Genomic DNA, 5,576 nt, shown 5'->3' on the forward strand with positions numbered 1-5,576 from the left:
TCTTAGCTTTGTAAAAATGGATGAGTTTTTTTATTTAATGGATATGGAAACTCTATTACCAATAGGCCTTCCTGACATCACCGGATGGCTTAAAAACCTAGTGTACTTTGTAACACCTTGCATAGCACCTAGAAAAAAGGATCCAGCCCCACCTACTTTTAGGATCGCTTCCAAAGCATCATCCTCCACTGATGATGAAGTTTACGCAGAATATAATACTTTTGGTCTCCAACCGATTTATTATGTTCAAGAAGAAAAACCTTCTTCAAGTACACAACAACAGCAACAAGACAGTGAACCAGCGGCTTGGGAATCTGATGAAGTTGCAGAAGAAAATACCAAGAAAATAGACTACTTTGCTAAAGACAAAAAGGCAGATGATCTTGGTAAAAGATTTAGAATGCTTCGTGGTAGCAACCATTTTGAAGCAGAAACATCAAGGGTTCAAGACACCCACATGGAAGATAACTTTCAAGATAACTTCCGAAACCGTACTGCGGTTGACCCACAAGAACGAGAAAGTTTCTCCCACTCCAAAATATCCCTGGGAGGACAAAGGTATTCGAAAAAATACACAAATGTCGATCCTTCAAGTGCTACTAAGGGACACCAACCCATAGATAGCATAAACCCTTTTGGATTTTATCTCAACTTGGATTGCCCCAAGGAGGGAGAAAAGGTCTTTAAAGAATGGGAAAGAAGCATGAGCAATGCTGCAAATATGCATGAATCTTGGGACAAAGATTCAACATTTAATTTCTTTACCCATGCTTTACAGGGTAATGTAGCTCATTGGTGGGACAACCTTCCCGAAGACCAAAAATGAGCTAATACCTCAATATCTATAGCCAATATCTTGAAAGGAGTGGTGGCTAAGATATCAAAGGAATTTCTAGGAATACATCCAACCCTAGAAGCTTATAATGAAAGTACTGAACAACGAAAACGTTTAGAAACTCTTCAAAAATTGAACAAGTTACAAATCTGTAACATCTATTTTTATGAGAAGTATTATTGCGAATTTGCAAGTTACTTCTATAAACTGCAAGAAAAAAATCAGAAACCTTATCTGTCTATCTTTTATGCAAAATTGCTAGAACCTTTTGCACATGTAGCTGAAAAAGACTACATTACAAAATATTGGAAAAATAATCCAGAACTTGGTACTTTAACCATGGATAATTTCCTAAACTCTGACACTTTAGGAAGAAGACATAGATTTGTACAAGACATGTTGGCAAATCTTTGTGAAGCCAAAAAACTACAAAAGAAAAGTAGTAAGGCAAATAAAAAAACATTATGCTGTTCAAACCAGAACAAAAATGTAGGAGCTTATGGTTGTAAAATCACCTCCCATAAGCAACGAAAATATCCTAAGAAATTTCAACAGAAAAAATTTAGGTTACAAAAAAGTTCTACAACTAGGTATACTCCTAAGAAGAGATACTTTAAAAAAAGAACAAATTCTAGCCCTACCACATCAAGTAAAGGTCAAATGCATATTGCCCAAAGGGGAAAACCCCAAGCAAATGCAAATGCTGGATATGCCAAAAAGAAGGACATTTTGAAAAAGATTGTCCAAATGATAAACAACAACGGCGGTACAGTACTTATATGTTACTAGCCGAAGAAAATGGATTGGAAATCATCCATTATGATGACATTCAGTCAGAAGATGAAGTATATGAACTTCATCTAGAAAATGAGTCCTCCTCCTCGAAAAACTCAGAGAACATGTCGGACTCTTCAGGCACCTTCTCTGAATGAGTATCCGCATAAACGCAGAGCATGTAGCATCTGGAAATTCTTATATCACAGTCATGCTTAAACTACCCGGATATATCAAATTCCATATACACGCTCTCGTAGATACAGGAAGTTCATATTGCCCAGCCAGACAAAATCTACTTCCCACGGATCTATGGAAAGCACTTGAAGTACCCCTTCAAGTAACATTTGGCTCAGGAGAAAATATATCTCTTCCTGCAGAAGCCCGAAACATTCATCTCGACTGGATACCAATTTCTTTTGGAACTCAATCCAATCTTTGTTGTAGACTTCAATTATCCTAGGGATACTTATTTTCCCTTTTTGTCCACCATGCATAAGATTAGGATGTTCATCATATCCTCCCTGTGTTTCATGATGTACATGAACACTGTTTCGACGAGAAGTACATTCTATTCTTATTTGTTCAGACATTTAGGATTTTTAGATGAGTTGAGGTCTCTTCTAATTTTTGGAACAAGATTTCGATAAGTCATTCCAATTGATACAAAGTGATGAAAGGAGAGATGTGTTGTATAACTAGTTCTCTCAATTCTTCATTTTGAGTTATAGCACAGATGTCTCGTATAAGATGATCTCTATCTATTCCTTGATGAGATTTTACGGTAGTTATTTTTCAAATAACTTCCTGTAATTCTTTTTTACATGGTTTGTTGTTAACCATTTTAATTTTCGCTTGTCGGATAGGTTCTAAGATCCTAGAAGGATTTATTTCTAGATCTACATAGCTTTGTAGATCTGTAAGGAAACGTACTGTTTCTTCAGTATTTCCTGTTTTAAGTACCTCAAGATGGGCATTAATTCTTCTCTTGAGTTTCTGTACTTGTTCATTGACATCACTCTCTATTCCTACGCATAGGAAAGCAATGTTTTCTGCGGTGTATTTTTCCCAACATCTTTTCTTAAAGAAGCTGTGATGCATATCACCAACTAAATCCATTATATTATTTAATATTGGATTATTCTTATCATGCCATCCATGTGGATAGCCTATTATTGGACAAACATTTGTGTGTCCAGTTTTCAACACGGTGTCATAAGAAGGACCGTTGAGTTCCTTCTGACCTACTAGTTGGGGTCTTTGGTATATTAGTACATTTGTAGTATACCAATGGTACAGATGTGACCGGTTTGGGTCATAATTGTTTGGGAGTTTATATACCTAACAGAAAGAAGTAAAGTTAAGCTTTAACTTCTTTGACACATATTAATGCCAGGAAACTGTTTCCATTGCTCTGTATGGACCAAGTCTAATACTTGGCTTTGATACCAATTTAAAAACATAAAGTCTCTACTAGACTTCAACACAGACACACAGTGGATTATGGTAACGAAAGCACTATTGCCAGATACCATAAAAAACACACAATGAGTCTCTAGCAGACTGAACAGCCAAAACTGCTGATGACAGAGTGAACCTAGAGATGAGGGCAACGAAACTACAATCCTAGGGATTTCTACCTACACACTGTCTACAGGCAGCGGAAAACAATGATGACTCACAAAATACTATTCCTATAGTCAGACTTCATACATCCTATCATTTCACCATCATATTACTCCTGCTTCCTATCACATGTCACTACTATGTACTCGTTTGTGTCTATTTCATAGCTATCTAATAGGCCCAATATGACTTTTGCTACTACTTAGAACTTCTTCGGGGTTTGACCCTATTCCTGCCAGCTTACCACCACGTGGGCAATCCGTCAATGCAGTCCTCACGGTCTCTAGAGGGCCCCAAGCCGTTCCAATTAACCGTTGCGGCTCCATGGCTACTTCAGCAGGGTGGAGCACAACTCCATTTCGTTTTCTACCTCGGAGCGTAGCCGAATAATTCCAAGTCTAAAGCTTCTGTCCTATTTGGCACTATTTCAATACTATTTCTTTTTGACGAGTGAACAGTAAACATGAATAGTAACATGAATAGTAAAAAAGGAACAGTACTTTGAATAGTAACTTTGGAACGGTAAAAACAAACACTGTGAATATCATATATATAGATGCGGAACATGAACAGTGATAACAACAACTGTACGAATCACAATATTACAAATATGCAGAAAATATAAAAACAATGTTTAAACAAAATAAAACAACTAAATACTTACCCTTAAAAAAGGGAAAGAAAAACTACTTATCTTTATATAACTCCCGAAGTTACCAACCGTGCCACCGGTCAGTTCCCTCTTTTCTACTCAGCCATTTTGGCTGTTAAGCACATACCATGCTTTAAGGAACTTGCCGGAGGAAGATCGTCGGAAATCGTCTTCTTCTTCTTGAATGTTGGTTTTCGAATTAGGTAATGCTTCTCCTTTTTTCGAATGTCTCAACCTCTGGAGGAGCGTCGAATTTATAGCTGAAGATCTTTCATTTCTTCCACCTGTACCCTTAATTGAAATGTGTGTGTTTAAAGACAAAGGGTAAATTTTGTCTTTTTAGCTTTTCATTTTTTTCCCTTGCATTATTACCATTCGGCACCAAAAGCAAGGGTAGAAATGACTTTTCCTCTTGTGACGGCATGACACTGACATGCAAGAATCTTTTGAGCCACCATTGTTGACTTTGTGTAGCCGCCTTTGATGACTTTGATTTCATCTTGGGCCTAAATGGCTGTTGCCTTGTCTGCTGACATGGCTGCTGACCGCTCATTTGGATAGCTGCCTTTCTGTGCACAATCTACAGGTGTCGGAGTCTCTTTATAGTTTTGGAGACGATCGTCAGTGGGATGGAGGTCTTGTAGAAAAAGCTTTTCTTTTTCTGAATCAGATGTTGTATGAGCTGTATCAGGTTCTTGAGAACGTGAATACGCCTGGTTGGCCAAACTGCTTCTGGGCAAGGTTTGGCTTTTGGAACATGTCTGGGATCTTATTCCATCTTCGCGTCACCTTCTTTGATTCCTTCAAGTGTCACGACAGAAATGCTTGGAAACATCTTTGTGTCAGTAACAATTTCAGCAATATAGGAAATGAAATGAAGTCGAATTCCTTTACTCTTTGTTATGGAGATGAAACTTTTGCAAGCCTCCATAATCTCTTTTGGTATTTTCTCCAAAACTGATAAGTCGGTGGAGTGAAGTACCATCTTTTTTATGAATCCATATGAATAAAGCATGGATGAATATTTTGAGTCTATCTCATGACTCAGCTTCACTTGGTTCCAACTGTTGCTAGACTCAGTGGTGAAAAAGGGAGTGTTCATCCCTTGTCCAATTTGTTCATTCCATCTATGGAATTGAACAGTATGATCGGACTCAATCTTTGAACGAACGTTGTCCACCTTTTGTGGGCTAGTTCAACACTAATTGCTTGAATTTTTTAAAAAAAGAGATTTCTAATTGTTCCTACACATGTTTTAAATATGAATATGCATGCTTGAAACATGATTGGTCAATCATGCCTACGGGCTATATTTTTGTATGAAATCACTTATGGATTGGGAGTCAACACTCAGTTAAGAATTCCTCACCTCCCCCTTTTCCCGATGATTACGAAACCTAATATATAAAAACTATAAAGAGTTTAAAATCCCTAAAAATTACGGACACTTTTTGGAATTATCATTCTCTACATTTGTGCATTTCCATTTTAGATGTATAACTTTTTCTTAAATTAAAACTTGAGTTTTCACCTTTCCCTTTATCGTGTAAAAAAAGAGATAAACAAGAAAATAGATCGCAACAAAATAAAAATTTTAGAGTTTATGTATGCCAAAAATTTAAAACAACAACAAATGTAAGTAAGGAAAATTTATTCACACACCACAAATGAACACAAAATGTTTTATCT

The sequence above is a fragment of the Aristolochia californica genome, unplaced genomic scaffold (genome assembly GCF_029961685.1).
Source record: "Aristolochia californica isolate CCGP_79_NKW_82.1479 unplaced genomic scaffold, dmAriCali1.0.hap1 SCAF_6, whole genome shotgun sequence".
NCBI lineage: Eukaryota > Viridiplantae > Streptophyta > Magnoliopsida > Piperales > Aristolochiaceae > Aristolochia > Aristolochia californica.